Here is a 16,753-nt window from a genome sequence, read left to right on the forward strand (position 1 = left end):
CATGAGCAGGGTCTCCCAGCAGAACAGGACAGGCATCCATTGGAGAGGTTAAGACCTTGAACACTGGGGTATGAAAGTTCAGGGGCCCAAACTTGACTCCACCACAAACCAGTTGTAAGACTTTGGGCAACTTATTTAATCTTTTACAACCTCAGTTCCCAAACTACAAAATAAGCCTAGCAATGATGTCTCATCATGATACATTTTAAGATTAAATGAGCCAACGCCTGTAAGTATCTGGTGCTTGGGAAATGCAAAGTCACACAGCTGCTGGTGGGCACCCATCGCTTGGGCATCCTATAATCTGTCTCACCCGCTAGACTGTGAACTACTCGAGGGCAGGAACTCAGGTGACCAAGACAGGGCCTGGCCCATAGTAGATGCTCATCAGTTATTTGTTGAAGACATGTCAGACGAGGCTGAGTGGAAACGACACTCACTGTTGTCATGTTAATAGTATTGGTTTATTTTCCTGTCTCCTTAACTAGACTGAGGTCCTAGAGAACACAGATGAGCCTTATTCTTCCACGTATTCCCAGTGCCTAGCACACTCTCAACCTCTCTGAGCCCCTGTTTCCCCCATTTATTCCCCCTATTTAGAAATAGAAGCCCTACTTGGCAGGGTTTCTGAAGGTAATGTGAGTCAATATATGTGAAACACTTTGTATGATGCCTTGCCTTTGTAAGAGCCCCATTATGACAACTATGATCATAACTACTTTACATAAAGGTTTCTGACCCAGTGTCCAGGGCTTGCAGGTAAGCTTCCACATACTCCCAGGGTGTGGCCAACTGAGCTGATTCATGGACGAGCTTGGAGACTTCCTACCATTTACTAAGTGCCAACCTCTTATACACCAGGACCTGCATGGGCTCCTTTAAGTGGCAAGTAACTTGCCCATGATCAGACACCTACTAATCAGTAGTGCTGAGATTTGAATGCAAGCATCTGGCTCCACAGCTGCTACAAATGATCTTCACCGTTCAGCTTCCCTAAGGCCTGTTAGTTTCTCAGCCTGAGCACAACTGACCTTGTGGGCCAGATGGTTCTTGGCTGTGGGAGGCTGTCTCATGCACTGTAGGGTGTCTAGCCACATCCCTGCCTCTGCCACTAGATGCCATGACCTCCCCACGCCCCCAGAGTTGCAATGACCAAAAATGACTCCCGACACTGACAAATGTCCCCTGGGTTGAAAACCACCTTTCCCCTCTCCCAAACCCACAGGAGCCCTCTCCCATGGGCATACCAAGGCCATCGTCTCCTGAAACAGGAGTACCTCGAGAAGAAGTCTGAGCTCTGTTCCAGTTCCCCTGACTTGAGAATGACCTGGTGAGTCAACCTCCTCTGTCAGGATCCCTTTTCTCATCAGCAAAGGGCACTAATGTCCACCAAACTGCCCAACTCAGAAATGTGGGCATCGCCCTTGACCCTCTCTCTTCCTCACCACCCTCACCTTATCTCTCACTCAGTCCTATTGGCACTATCTCCTAATTATTGTTCAAATCCATCCCCTCCATTCTCCCTCCCTCTCCTCTCCTACCTCGGTTCAGGCTGCCGTGTCTCACCTCTGGATCAGCCTCTCAGACAATGTCTACCTCCAACCCAGCCTCTCAAGTCCAGGGTGGTTTTCCCAAAACACAAATCTGATCACTCCCTACCTTGGGTGTTTTCTGAGAGCATCCTCCGCTCCTGAAAGCGTTGAAATGATGCAAAGCCCAGTTAAACTCTAAGCTCAGGCAGAGCTGGGGATAAGCCTCACTCCAGGCTCTTAGCTCCCTGATCATGAGTTGCCCTGTCTGTCTCTTCTACTGCATGGTACACCCTGTGCAGGCAGGGATGTCTTCGTCCCTGGACCCTCAGTGTGCAGCAAGGGATGCACATGGCCAGCACTCAGCAAGCACTCACTGGGTGGACAGATGAATAAATGGATAGATGGATGGAGAGTAGTGCAGGCCTGTGCAGTGCTCTAAGCTAGGGAGGACATCCTGAGCCCACTGCAGGGGCTCCGGAAATATTTGTGAGGAGACAAATTCCTATCCTCAACTTCAAGGGGTTCTCCACTGTAAGAGGAAGATCAATGCTCTTCCTATATGGGCATTTTACATCCTGAGGCAGGGATGTGCACAGTGAGACGGACAGGATACAGTAGATCATTTGCTATGTGCCTGACAGCTCTCCTCAGAGGCAGACTTTTCTTACAGGAACTAGTTAGAGGAGGGGATCACTTCCCAAAGAACAAGACCCTGGAGACTGGGGGCATCTGACCGACCTTATTTTAGGGAACACTGACAAGAAGTTTCACTGTGTTTATTTGGCAGGTGCAACCTCACTCTGTTCAGTGGGTTTTCCCTCCAGGGTGGGAAACAGGTTCATTCTAGCAGAGGGGCTGCTGGGGCCGACATGGTGATGGCCATTGAGGGCACACAGCACCCGGTTTCCTCATCCTCCTGCAGCACCCTTGCCCTCCCCTGCCTGTCCCTGAGCCTGAAGGAGGGGACCAGCCAGCCAGAACCTGGGGCTGGGGATGGTGACAGCTGCACCTGCCCAGAGTCAACAGGATTTGTTCCCCTGGATTTTCCACACTGGTGGTTCCAAGATTGGGTCTGATTGCCTGTGTACCTTTTAAGGCCTGCCTGGGAGCAGAGCAGGGCCTTGGAGAGGCTGTGGGCCTGAGTTGTCTGGAGAGAGCTCTCCTGAAGGTGGCAGGTGGATGTGACTCCCATTTAGCCTCCCTCCCCACCACAGACAGACACATACAAAGACATAATTGGTAGGAGCAAAGGAGCCAGGCCAGCTACAGAGCCTAGATTAGGAACCAGCTGAGGCCAGGCCAGGTGGGGAAAGAAGGGGCACTGCCAGCTTGGTCTTGAGCCAAGGAGATGCTGGCAGAATGAAAATTAGGGCTCCAGCTCATTGGTTCTAGAATCAGAGCCTGGAGCCTTTAAGTGAGGGTGATTCAATAATAACTTCTAAAAGGGCAGGCTCTGGAGTCAACAACTGAGTCCCAACCCCAGTTTCTTCCCTTACTCTGTGTGACCTTGAGCCAGTCCCTTCACTTCTCCAAGCCTCAGCTTCCTCATCTGTAAAATGGGAATTGTTGTGAAGATGAATGAGACAACAGATTAGGTGTTCAGCCCAGGACCTGGCATGTTATGGATTGTTTTGTCTTTGCAGTAAGAGATCATCCCTGCTTGCACTCCCCATCTTCACACAGAGTAGAGACAAGGAAGAAGTGGGCAACCTGGGATGAGGGGCAAGTGGGGAGAATGGAGAACAAGCCACTGCTGGGGCATGTGACCCCAGGAGGAGCTTCGCTTGCCTCCATCATTCCTTGTTCCATGTGAGAGGCGGCTGCAGAGCTATATTGGAGGAGTGGGTGATAGACTGCTCTTTGTCAGTTGTGGTGGGTACAACTGATTACCCAACCAACAACCACCCTCCCACAACTCAAAGCACTTCTTCCTTGCAGACAGAGCTCGCTTTCCATCTTAGAAGCTGAAAATGGTAGACACTGTCTTGCCCAGGCTTCCTTACACATGGGCATGTAATTTATTCATGGAAACAAGCAACCTTCTTTGTTTCTTTCCCAACAACCTTCCCATGCCAGACGTTGACATGGGAATGTGATGCTGGAAGCTGCAGCTGCCATGTTGCAACCATGAGGGGATAAGCCAAGACCACACCAATGTGCAAATGACCAGAAAGATGGAAGGGATATTCTGGAACTTTCATGGCTCAGAGTTCTTGTAATGTGGGAGGATGAATGAACTCACTGCTTAAACCACTTCTAGGCAGGCCTTCTGTTATTTGAAGCAAAAAGCATTCCAGCACCAAGCTTTCTAAACTTGAGAAACACATTTTGAAAAGTTGTGGGTCTGGGGCTCTAAACCAGGTGTTCTTAGAGCCTCCCACTGCCTTTCTCTGGCCCTGGTGATAATTGCAAATCTTAAGAAGTCATGGAAAGTTGCTGGGTCTGAGACCACACATCACGTCCCAGCATCTCAAGCCTCCAGGCAGAAACTGGTGAGTCACTGAGATCTCGGGTGTCGTTCAGTGTGTTTGTCACTCCTTCCATCAACGAAGTAGACTCTGGGGCCTACAGAGTGGCCAGTGCTGGAGAAGGTGATGAGGAGGCAGAGCTAAAAATGCATGTCTCTTCTCATGTGTTCATTCATGTATTTAATTAACACTTACCCAAAACATCAATATCCCCCAAACTTATTTTAATAAAATGTGGTGTTTGCGTTGTCATCCTTCTGAATATGCCCTTCAGGCTTCAATATTCCGAAGTGGTCCATGAATGCAGAAATATTGGGAACCACCAATTTGTGCAAGTCATTAAATCTTTCTATGTCTCAGTTTCCTTCTCTGAGACAGCAGCTAGTTAAATTTCGTCAGGTGGCCTCATTGGCTCTGGCTCAGAATCAATAAGCAGTCATGGTTTTAAGAGCCCTCCCTCAAGAAATGTGCTACCACTGAGGGAGGTCTAAGCTGGGGTCTAGCTTCATCCTTAAGGTCCCATGTTCTGGAATCCAGTGGACTTGGTTTGGAATACTGACTCTGCCAATTGTTTACAGAGTAAATCTGGACAAATTTGACTTTACTTCTCTGGCCCTCAGTATTCACACGTATGACTGGGAACACATAGCACCCATCTCACAGGGAATTATCAGGATTCACTGCTCTTAGCTATGGTGAACTCTTGGCACAAGCAAACAATAAATAATAGCTATTTTATTGTTGTTTTGTTTCTGTCACCATTAGGGAATCTCCAGTCTTATTGAAACATCTTCTATGAAAGCCTCAGAAAACCCTCCTGACACAATTTATTTTAACTTAAGAGTTAGACACACTTACACCTTCCAGTAGCGGAGGAAGAAATATCTCCACAATCCAAAGAAACTGTAGGGGAGTCAGTATGTCAGAGCAGAGAGCCCTGTAAACAGCATCTTGATCCTTGCCCCCCTCATTTCACCAACAGGGAAACAGAAGCTAAGAGAGGGGAAGAGCTTGGCCTTGGCCAAGGTCACACAGCAGGGGCCCAGATCTCCTAACTTCCCAGGTAATACAATCCTAACGCAAAAGTGTCAAGAGTTAGGAATAGACACAATTCGGTTTTCTGGCTGTAAAACATTGGGAAGAGAAGCAGAAGGAGTGGGGGGAGAACACTAAACCTAACTTGGGGCCAGTCCTTGGGGAAGATGTGAAGATGAGCTTCTCCTCACCTTTTTAGTGTCAATTTCTCCATTCTCCTAAATGACCCATATCCTCTCCCTACTCACCCTCTAACGTTGGTTCTCAGAAAAGAATAAATTCGAGTTGCAGAGATGGTGGGCATTTGAATTTTGTTTATTACAAAGAATATGCTTGGATGGTAGAAGTTGATGCATCAAGGATCTGAGTCGGATAGCTACTCTTTAATTACTTGGTGGAGTCAACATCTATTGGGATCGGCTCTATGCCCAGCACTATGACAAACACAGAACGTAAAGACAATTAATCTGATCCTGCATCCTGCCCTCATAGCACAGAATCTAATGAGGGAGAAAGACTCAGGAATCCATCACTAGGGCTCACTAGATATGAATGATTATGGAGGAGTGTTTACAGCACCAGAGGAAGGTGGTGCAGGAGTGAGGCATTCTGCCTCTGGGGAGGTGCAATCATAGAAGAAGGGAATCAAGGAGAGAGGAAATGTGGGATGGTCTTGAGGAAGGGGGTGAGGGGTGAGAAATTACCTAATGGTACAATGTATGCTGTTTGGGTGATGGTTACACTAAGGCCCAGATTTTACCACTATGCAAATTATCCGTGTGACAAAACTGCACTTCTACCCCTTAAATCTATAAAATTAAGAAAATAATAATATATATTTTTAAAAGAGATAGGAAATGACACAAGTGGAATCTCAAATGATCAGAAGTGTGGCCCAACTTTGGGAAGCCAAGGCGGGTGGATCACCTGAGGTCAGGAGTTCGAGACCAGCCTGCCCAACATGGTGAAACCCCATCTCTACTAAAAATACAAAAATTAGCTGGGCATGGTGGTGCATGCCTGTAATCCCAGCTACTAGGGAGGCTGAGGCAGGAGAATTGCTTGAACCTGGGAGGTGGAGGTTGCAGTGAGCTGAGATCGTGCCACTGCACTCCAGCCTGGGTGACAGAGCGAGACTCCATCTCAAAAAAAAAAGAAAACAAAAAAGAAGTGTGGCCCTTCCTGCCAAGTGGAAGGACCAGAGGGAAGTTCTCTCCAGGCAAAAGGAGAGTAGGAGCAAAAGTGAGGGATACGACGTCTGGGGTACAGATAGGGAAGAGGGAGGCCTAAGTGTGGGGGCAGCAATGGGGAGACTGTGCTCAGGGGGCCCTTGGAGGTGACCTTGATTCTGTTACCCTCTCTGACTCATGCCCACCATCAGGTAGGTGGAGAAAATATTATAGTAGCCACTGTGGCCATAGGGGGCCTAGGGCTGAGCTGAGAAGACATTTTAGAAATGGAAGTCTATAACAAAGGTTCAGGTGCGGAAACAAGCATGGGGCAGGTGAGAGAGGCAGAGCTTAAAATTTGGAGAAAGAGCTTGCCCTCAGTCTTCCTCCCTCACTTCCTCTCTCCCTTCTACCATCATTCCTTCCTTTCTTTCTAATTCATTCCCTCATTCATTCATTCATTCATTCATTCACTTGTGTGATAAATATTTAGTGAGCACCTGCTGCGTTCCAGACATCTGGCAGGGCTTTGAGTGGCAAACAAACAAGACATGGTCCCTGTCTTATTAATTTGGACAGATGGGTGAGAAATAACACAACATTGACACACGTGAGGGGTGGTTAATGTTCCTCAGTTCCCTGAACCTGGAAGTTCCTAGAAGGCAAAGGTGGGTGTGTGACGAGGTCCTATCTGTACCTTAACCCAGGCCTGCCCCTTTTCCCAGCACAGTGGTTCAGGTGTGGACTCTGGAGACAAAGGGCCTGGGTTCAAATCTTGGCCCAATCACTAGCAAGTGTGGTCGACCACTCTGCGGCCCTGTTCCTTCACTTATAAAATGGGAATGATTTGGTATCAACCTCACAGAACTGTGGTGAGCACTAAAGAGACGATGCCAGTCAAATGGTGGCTGTGGCTGGAGTGTGAGTATGAGGGCTTTTTCTGGAGTGCTGGGGGTATTCTGCTTTTTGATCTGGATGCTAATTACACAGGCATGCTTGGGGTGTGAACATTCATTGAGCTGCACATTTATGATATGCACTTTTTTGAAAGTATGTTATACTTCAATGACAAGTTTTGAAAGCCCTAGTCCAATGCCTCTTGTTGAGCTCTGCTAACAACAATGGATGCTATTGATTGTCAGTGTCCTACGGCCGTGCTCCCAAGAGATGCTCCACCAGAATCTTCCGAGTCCAGGAGCTTGCTGCTCTCTGGAGCCCTGGAAGGGCAGATTATATTGGGGAAACTGAGGCATTGAGACCCAGAGGCTCAAGGTCATGGGGCTCAGTAGGAGCCAAGTCACCCAGAGCCCAGCAGCACCCTCCCCTTTTACCTCCCTCCTGCCGGCAGCTAGCAGGGGTGTGGGGGCCCATTAAATCCTAGGCAAATGAGCTCTGGGCGCGTGCAGCCCTCAGGTCCCAGGACAGCTCAAACAGGCCTGGACTGCCTGGTGCCCCATGGCAGCCACCCCCTGGCCTCTAAATGATGGTGTGGAGCACTTGGCTGTTTGCAGGGTAAACAGGAGGGCTGGAGCAATGGGAGGCGGGTGTGCTCCACTGCCAAAGCAAAACAGAGCCAGTGCAGGGCTCCCGCACACCCTGGGGGGCCGCTGAGGGCCAGCGGTTGCTATCAGGGTGAACACCAGTTGTCATTAGAAAGGGAGGCTTTGCTTCATCCACCTCCAGCGAGTTCTTGCACGGTTCATCCTGGCAGCCTCTGGCCTGGGTGAGATAGCAGGGTAATGTTAACCCTTGCCTTCCCAGCACAGAAAGGACTGCAGAAAGCCCTGAGAGCCTCAGGCTGCCTCCACCTCTGTCTCTGCAGTGCCTGGTACAGTTCTTGGCTTCCTGACCAGGAGGCAGCATGGGGAGATAAATACACACAAAGCCAAAATGCGTAGGTTCAAGTCCCGGCTCTCCTGTTCACATTTGTATGACCTGGGGCCAGCTATCTAAGCTCATTCCTAATTGCAGCTGCTGTGAAGGAATATTGAACACCCAATAACTTAAATAGCTAAACAGCTCAAGTAGGTGACTCTTGTCTTGGGGGCAGCCCCTAGCCAGGTCCCAATGAATGTCATAATGTGGGCCTAACGCTGCCAGATTTGTAGATTTCTCAGGAGACACACAAAACCTAGATTCCTATGTAAAATCTCCTGATTTGTAAATGTTGGCAGCTAACCAGAAAACATCCTGCGGCCTATAAAAAACAAGTCTGGCAACTGGGTTTGACCAGTGGTCCTAGTTGTGGACCACAGATCTAATCACATCCTCGGCTTCTTAATGAGAAGACTGAGGACCAGGAAGGAAAAGTGATTTGCCCAACCTGGCACAGTACTGACTGCCAATACACCAAAACACGCATTGTGGGTTAGGGCATCATGTATGTACACAGCAACTCCTCAAGGTAGGTTGTAAAATCCCCACGAAAACTCAGAGGGGTCGAGCGATTTGCCAAAGGTCACCCATTGGCAAGTTCCCAGCCTGGATTCAAATTTCAGGATAAGTCACACTGTCTCCCTAGCACTGAAAAAACTGGAACCCACACCTGTTTCCTGCCCCGTGAGGATGGCACTGCTGTCATGAGACCCACTCTGCCACATCATGGAGAGCAGCCACTGCTCCTGCCTGCTCACCTGAACTGTCTCCCAAATGCCCAAAGAGGACACCTTAACCCTTGCAGGACAAGAAAGAATGTCGGGCTGTCTTTCTTAGAAAAGTCTTTATTATTAAGCAATATATAAATATTTTGTCATTATAAAAAATCAAGTGACAGAAAAGATAAAGAGTTTGTCTCTAATTCCACTCCCTTCTTAGGTACAATACTATTATTAGTGGTAATGCCACCTCCTTATAGACCCCCCCACATTTTTTTTTTTTTGGAGTTCTGCTCTTGTTGCCAAGGCTGGAGTGCAATGGCACAATCTTGGCTCACTGCAGCCTCCACCTCCCAGGTTCAAGCGATTCTCCAGCCTCAGCCTCCCAAGTAGCTGGGATTACAGAGGCGCCCACCACCATGCAGGGCTGATTTTTTTTTTTTTTTTTTTTGGTATTATTATTAGAGATGGAGTTTTACCATGTTGGCCAGGCTGGTCTTGAACTCCTGACCTCAGGTGATTCGCCCACCTCAGCCCCTCAAAGTGCTGGGATTACAGGCATGAGCCACCATGCGTGGCCCTTATGGACCCTTTCTTTGGAAAGCTCTCAAAGTTGCCCCAGGAGCTGGCTGAGGGCCTGGGCTGGTCTGAGATACAGGGCTGCTGAGCCGGCCATCACTGGGCAAGACAAGCCCTCTGGCCAAGAGCATTTCCCAAGAGGCCAATGACCATAGAAGGCTTTCAAGAGGTTGCAAGAGCTGCATAGATTACACCCGAGAATCAGGGAGGAGGAAGTGTCCAAGGCGGTGCTTCCCATTGCGGCTAGGTCAGAACCACCAGCCCCAGGCAGAGGGAGGTGTCTCTAGTTCTTTTTTTTTTTTTGATTTTTTTTTAGAATTATTATTATACTTTAAGTTTTAGGGTACATGTGCACAATGTGCAGGTTAGTTACATATGTATACATGTGTCATGCTGGTGTGCTACACCCATTAACTCGCCATTTAGCATTAGGTATATCTCCTAATGCTATCCCTCCCCCCTCCCCCCACCCCACAACAGTCCCCAGAATGTGATGTTCCCCTTCCTGTGACCGTGTGTTCTCAGTGTTCAATTCCTATCTATGAGTGAGAACATGCGGTGTTTGGTTTTTCGTCTTTGCGATAGTTTACTGAGAATGATGATTTCCAGTTTCATCCATGTCCCTACAAAGGACATGAACTCATCATTTTTTATGGCTGCATAGTATTCCATGGTGTATATGTGCCACATTTTCTTAATCCAGTCTATCATTGTTGGACATTTGGGTTGGTTCCAAGTCTTTGCTATTGTGAATAGCGCCACAATAAACATACGTGTGCATGTGTCTTTATAGCAGCATGAGTTATAGTCTTTTGGGTGTATACCCAGTAATGGGATGGCTGGGTCAAATGGTATTTCTAGTTCTAGATCCCTGAGGAATCGCCACACCGACTTCCACAATGGTTGAACTAGTTTACAGTTCCACCAACAGTGTAAAAGTGTTCCTATTTCTCCACATCCTCTCCAGCACCTGTTGTTTCCTGACTTTTTAATGATTGCATTCTAACTGGTGTGAGATGGTATCTCATTGTGGTTTTGATTTGCATTTCTCTGATGGCCAGTGATGATGAGCATTTTTTCATGTGTCTTTTGGCTGCATAAATGTCTTCTTTTGAGAAGTGTCTGTTCGTATCCTTCACCCACTTTTTGATGGGGTTGTTTGTTTTTTTCTTGTAAATTTGTTTGAGTTCATTGTAGATTCTGGATATTAGCCCTTTGTCAGATGAGTAGGTTGTGAAAATTTTCTCCCATTTTGTAGGTTGCCTGTTCACTCTGATGGTAGTTTCTTTTGCTGTGCAGAAGCTCTTTAGTTTAATTAGATCCCATTTGTCAATTTTGGCTTTTGTTGCCATTGCTTTTGGTGTTTTAGACATGAAGTCCTTGCCCATGCCTATGTCCTGAATGGTAATGCCTGGGTTTTCTTCTAGGGTTTTTATGGTTTTAGGTCTAATGTTTTCTCAAGCCTTCAGGTAGTATCAAGCTGAAAAGTCTTGAGAGCTGCTAGGATGTCTCAATACCTCTGCAACACTTGCTCTCTCATTTTAACAAGCAGAGGGCAGGCCTGCTAAGTCATAGCATCATAGCACTTCTGCAAGCCGCAATGCCTAGTTATAATTGAGTGGCTTTGTTCTGTTTTTATCATCTTCATTTTACAGTAGCCTTCTATTTATGGCCATGCTGGTTGTCCATTTATAGCCGGTGATAGAGATTTCCTCTTAGAAATAAAGTTTAAGGGTTTTTTTCAGTTTAAATTAAAATAGTAAATAAATAATGTTTCAGGCGATTGATAGAAATGACAACAATCATTCTGTTGGGAAGGAGATGGCTGGATTCTGGCACACGCTATCTTAGATAGGTGAGGGTGGCCTTCTTTTTTTTTTTTTTTTTCTGAGACGGAGTCTTGCTCTGTCGCCCAGCTTGGAATGCAGTGGCGCAATCTCGGCTCACAGCAAGCTCCGCCTCCCAGGTTCACGCCATTCTCCTGCCTCAGCCTCCCGAGTAGCTGGGATCACAGGCACCCGCCACCACGCCCAGCTAATTTTTTGTATTGAGGATGGCCTTCTTAACAAAGCCCTGAAAGAGGTTGTCCAGCCACCCTGGAAGCATGCGGCATCAGGCCTGAGCTGCACAGTGGCTGGATTTATGAGGAATGAGCAGCAGCAAGCCCAGGAGAATGTGAAACCAAAATGCCCTGTGACGACCCAGACAAGACCAGAGTCACTCCTGGAAGCTCCATAAAGTCAGTCAGGGCAAACTCGAGGACACAGAGTGAGTCTCTCAGCCTCCCTCCTCATGGCTCTGTTGTTTCTGAGCAAGGCCTGGGGAATTACATCAGTCAGGTATAGTGCAAAGAGCCCTGGACCAGAGTTCCAAGGCCTCGGTTCCAGGGTCAGGGCTGTTGTAATGAACAGCTCTGTCCTCCTGGAGGTTGAAAGGGCAGGTGGTACAGTTAAGACTGTGTGGGTTCAAAATCCTTCTCTTCACTTTCTGAGTTTGTTTCTTTCCTCAAATTACTTATCCTCTTGTGCCTCAATTTCCTCATTTATAAAATGGGAATAATAATGGTTCCCATCCTTGGGTCCTCGTGGGGATTAATTAAAATCAATTATTTGAAGTACTCAGCAGAGGGTCAGCAAGGAACAAAGCTAAGACTCAATGGATATGAGCTGTCATCACTACGTTTACGATGATCATGAGTATTTTACTAAACAGAAGTCTGCTCATATGAGGGGACTTTGGAACCTTTCTACTCTGTCTTGATGTTCCAAGATTCCTACATTCGCATCCAGCTCAGCTTTTGGCTACGGAACCTTAGGCAAGATGCTCATAAACCCTTTAAGCTTTAGTGCCCTTGTTCATAAAAAGAAGTGAATCGAATCTCTGCAGGACTGTTTTTGTATTCAGTGCACAGGTGTGTGTGAAGACACCCAGAATGTTGCCAGGCACACAGAGATGTCTACCTTGATACTTTTCTCTCCTCCTCCCTGCAAATACACACACACACACACACACACACACACACACACACACACTCACACACTCTTATTTTGATCTTGGCCTGAGGCTGACAAGCCCCAGATTAGTGATCAGTGACAATTTCGGCTTTATCAGCTCCACTCGGGTATTTACATATTGATAGAGAATCTGGAACAGTAAAACACCTCCTGTCTCAAAAGAGTGAATTGCAAATGGTAGGATTATCAGATTTCATTCATTTACTCATTTCATTCACTGAGGACTTGTTTGTGCAGTGGCCTTCTAACAACTTCACTTCATTACAAAAAAAATGATGTATGTTTTTAGAAAAAAGTGAACAATTCAAAGACAAAAAATACATTCAATAGACTCTTTTTTTTCTTTTTGAGACAGAGTCTCTATCTGTCGCCCAGCCTGGAGTGCAGTGGTACGATCTTGGCTTACCGCAAGCTCCGCCTCCCGGGTTCATGCCATTCTCCTGCTTCAGCCTCCCAAGTAGCTGGGACTACAGGCGCCTGCCACCACGCCCGGCTAATTTTTTGTGTTTTTAGTAGATACGGGGTTTCACTGTGTTAGCCAGGATGGTCTTGATCTCCTGACCTCGTGATCCGCCCACCTCGGCCTCCCAAAGTGCTGGGATTACAGGCGTGAGCCACCGTGCTCAGTCTCAATAGACTCTTAAACCTCCTTTCTCCCATTCATCTCTTCCTTTTGTGCCCACTCAGAGATAAGCAAGGTTGACACTTGGTGTGAATCATTCCGTACTTCTCTTTAGGGTCATGGAAACATGTATGTCCACACATAGGAGAGGAGGGGACAAAAGGCGGTTTGCTTTTTCTAAAAAAATCACACTAAATATATATTTATTTGTGTACTTTTTCACTGAATGCATCATGCCCATCTCTCGAGATCAATTTTAAAAACCTCATTATTTTTCATAACTGCTTAGTCCAATACAGTAGAGTGCCATAGAGTATTCAGCTTATTCAGCCTCTCCCTTATCGAGGCACATTAGTCTTGGGGAGATTTTCCAGTTCCCTCTTGACAAATACAATCAATGCAGCAATTATCGTCGACGTACATGCATTCTTACAAGCTTTCATTTTTTTTCTGGTTAGAGTCCCAGAAGTGCCATTTCAAGTGAAAATGTCAGTACCACTTGTACCCTTATTTGAGGAGTCAGAGACTTGTTGCCTACAATGCAACAACATTCTAGGGAGCCTGGAGGTTTGTCAGGAGGCTGGAGGACCACACATCTACTGAGTGCCAAGCACCCTGCCTCTAAGGATTATCTCATCAAATCCTCCATTAACCCTGAAATTTAGGGAACAGGGATGGGAAGTGCCCATTATACAGATATAGTGGAAATATAGGCTCAGAGAGGAAAGCGCTTGCCCAAATTGGGGGATTCTGAGAGCTCAGCCTGACTCCATGGAACTGAAAAGCCATCGCCATCTCACAGCTGCTGCTGTGGGTTGAGCCATATGCTAATGATATCTTGTGTAGGAAGACCAGAGCAGTTTTAAAAATGAGAGGTGTCTGGTGTCAGGGCAAGTAGATAGCATTGGAGGGCCACCCCTCCTCAGGAATGGTCAGTGTTATTAATGGTGCTGTCTTTTTTTCTCCCTGTTACTAATCCATCAACATTCTGGCTAAATGGTACCTTTGACCAAAAGAAGCAATTTGCTTGTCTGCAATTCTGAGGGATGCTCATAAGGCTTCTTTCCTTCTCTCCTCTCTCTGCAAGCTGGGGAGCACACTGATGCCTTGTAGACAAGCTGCATGAACCGGCTGAAATCAGGCGGTGAAAGCACTGGACAAAAGGCGGTGAGAACTTTGGCTTTTCTCAATCAATAGAGGCCTGAAGGAGGGGTCTCTATTGATTGAAAATTCAACAAGTTCTGGTCGGTGGGGCCTGGGAAGAAACTGCTGGCTTCTAGTCATTCAAATCACTAATTTGAATAGTGAAGAAGTGAGACAGATTAGAGATGGAATGGGATGGGGAGACACAATGGGGTGGGTGGGAGTGGGGGAGAGAGAGAGCGTGCACAAGGATCATTCAAATAGACTAATTGAGCCTAATTTGACTACCAGGATCCAGAGACAGTGCAGAGAATCGCCCTGAACTGATCACAATTTCTGAAAGCCAGAAGCACTCAGCAGTTGTCCTGAGTAATTACTGATGTTCATACCGCACATTCGGGTTCCCGGAGCTCCTTTCTCCCACATGATTTCACAGAGTCCTTGCAAATTGCCCTTGCAGCCAGAAGCAGGAGACCCATTTTACAAATAAGGAAACTACGGTTGAAAATCCAAGGGCAAAGGGAAGCAGAACTGGAAGGCCCAGCATCTGACAGGCTGAAGGAGTCTGAAGACAGAATCACCAGGGATCCTCAAACCCAGCCCTTTACCTCCCACTCCCAGCCCCTTTCCTGCCAAAATGTTCAAGGTACAAGAGCCATGTGGACTCTGGTCTGACCAGGGGGACTGAGCCATCTCTGGAAGAGGCCAGGGTGGAGGAGAAGACAGAAGGCTTAGCTCCTCTGTCTTACCAGGGTTTTTTTTGTTGTTTTTTGGGGTTTTTTTGTTTGTTTGTTTGTTTTTTGTTTTTTGTTTTTTTAAGTTTTATGTGTTTCAGTGTTCAACAAATGCCAGGATGCAAGGGGCAGGATCCGCGACAGGCACCACTCTTGAAGGCCAGGGGTATCCCAGCTTCTTTCATAGGCCGTGGGCCAGGTGCCAGCCTTGCTGCCCTCTCCAGACACATACCCAGTTACTTGGGAGTGAAAGCTCCCAAGCTTTAGAACCAGATGGCCCTGGGTTCTGATCTGCCTCAGGTCTGGCAGCTGTGTGCCCTTGTACATGTTACTTCACCTCTCTGAGCCAGTGCATTCCATCGTCATAAGGAGCAGTTGAAGGACTGTCATGAAGGGGAAAATGCAGAGAGCAATATTTGTGGAGCACTTAGCTCAGGGCCTAGCAAGGAGTGATCAATACATAGTCCCAATCTTCCCTCCTGGCCCTTCTATCAGGTTTTTTTTGTCATCAGCACAGTTATTAGATAGGAACCTGTACAGAAATCTTCTGGACTGCTAGCCAAAAAGACAGAAATTCTGACTCAGAGACTTGGGAAGGGCCTAGAAACAGGGCACTCAGTGGACCCCAAGGTAAGCAGAGGCCAGAGGGGTCCAAGTGCAGGCCTAAGACATGTCCTGGGCTCCGCGTGGCCCTTAGTGGCTTGGGAAATACTCTTTCAGCCAGATTCCATCTAGCATGACACCCCGCCCTGCCACTTCCGAGGCTGCACCAGGCTCCCCCACTCCCTGAAGTTCTGGGAATGCATCCCACTCAATCCCCCATGTCGCCTGGCCATGTTCAGCTTCTATTTGCAGAACAACGGAAATAGTGGGGAGAGAGGGTTGCAAGGGAGGGGGCCAAGCATCCTAATTCAGTGCCCCTCTAGTTCCTTCTCCTTCAAAGCTCAGCCCTGGCCTCAGCTCCCAGCACAAGCAGCCTGGGACCCAGCCAGCCAGCCCCTCCCCAGGCTCCCTGGATCACCTTTTGGATGCACCCGCTTCCCCACCTGCAGCCGGCTCAGCCCAGTCCCTGCAGCCAGCCTGGGGTTTCCAGAGCTCATGCTGCCCCCTTGAGGTCAGCTCCTGCAGCTTTTCTTCTCAGTGTGGGACAGTCCCAGAGGGAAGGAGGTCAAAAGGCTGGGAGTGGCTCTGCTCCTGCACATGGCACCCACCTCTGGCCAACAAGCACCCAGAGCCCAGCTAGAGCCCACCTGGGTGGAAGCACGTGCAAGCAAAAGGATCTACCTATTCGAGTGGCTCTGCCCCTCCCCTTGACCTCCCTATCTGTGAAATGGGAAGCACGATGATACCGCCCACACACAGCCTTTGAGAAAACTGACTGATCACTTGACTAGTAGGAGATAATCATCATTGTGATGATCATGGCTGTCATATTGAGCACTTCCTATGAGCCAGGCACTGTGCTTTGTATACATTATCTCATTAAATCCTCCCGAAAAACAAACTTCTGAAGGAGGAACTATTAGTATCCTCATTTTACACATGAGAACACTGAAACTCAGAGAGAGCTGGTGACTTGTCTGGAGTGACACATTAATGCAGAGGACAGCCAGACTTTCAACCCAGGTCTGTGGGACACCAGACCCCTGTCCGTCACCGACCACAGCATCCTGCCTCCCGGAGTTCAGATTACTCCCCACATCTCTCTCCCATCTCTCTCCCATGCTTCTCTTCCATCTTTTCTCCGTTCTCTGTTGCCTTCAACTGATTTGCTTGTCAGCATCTCTAGGTCACTGTCCAGCACCACTGTCCTGGACGACAGAGCCCCAAGTCTTTGCATGAGGAGGCAAGCTACTACCTAGA

At 47.7% G+C, this 16,753-nt stretch overlaps 1 long non-coding RNA gene across 1 annotated transcript; it reads left to right on the plus strand.

The window, feature by feature from the left end:
• Positions 1 to 741: 741 nt before the first annotated feature.
• Positions 742 to 16,402, plus strand: LOC129059297 (uncharacterized). The gene is made up of 5 exons (XR_008525090.2): positions 742 to 759; positions 1,226 to 1,330; positions 4,983 to 5,063; positions 14,101 to 14,180; positions 14,448 to 16,402. It is a non-coding gene; the product is annotated as an uncharacterized LOC129059297 (long non-coding RNA).
• The last annotated feature ends 351 nt before the right edge of the window (positions 16,403 to 16,753 follow it).

The sequence above is a fragment of the Pongo abelii genome, chromosome 4 (assembly GCF_028885655.2).
Source record: "Pongo abelii isolate AG06213 chromosome 4, NHGRI_mPonAbe1-v2.0_pri, whole genome shotgun sequence".
Taxonomy (NCBI): domain Eukaryota; kingdom Metazoa; phylum Chordata; class Mammalia; order Primates; family Hominidae; genus Pongo; species Pongo abelii.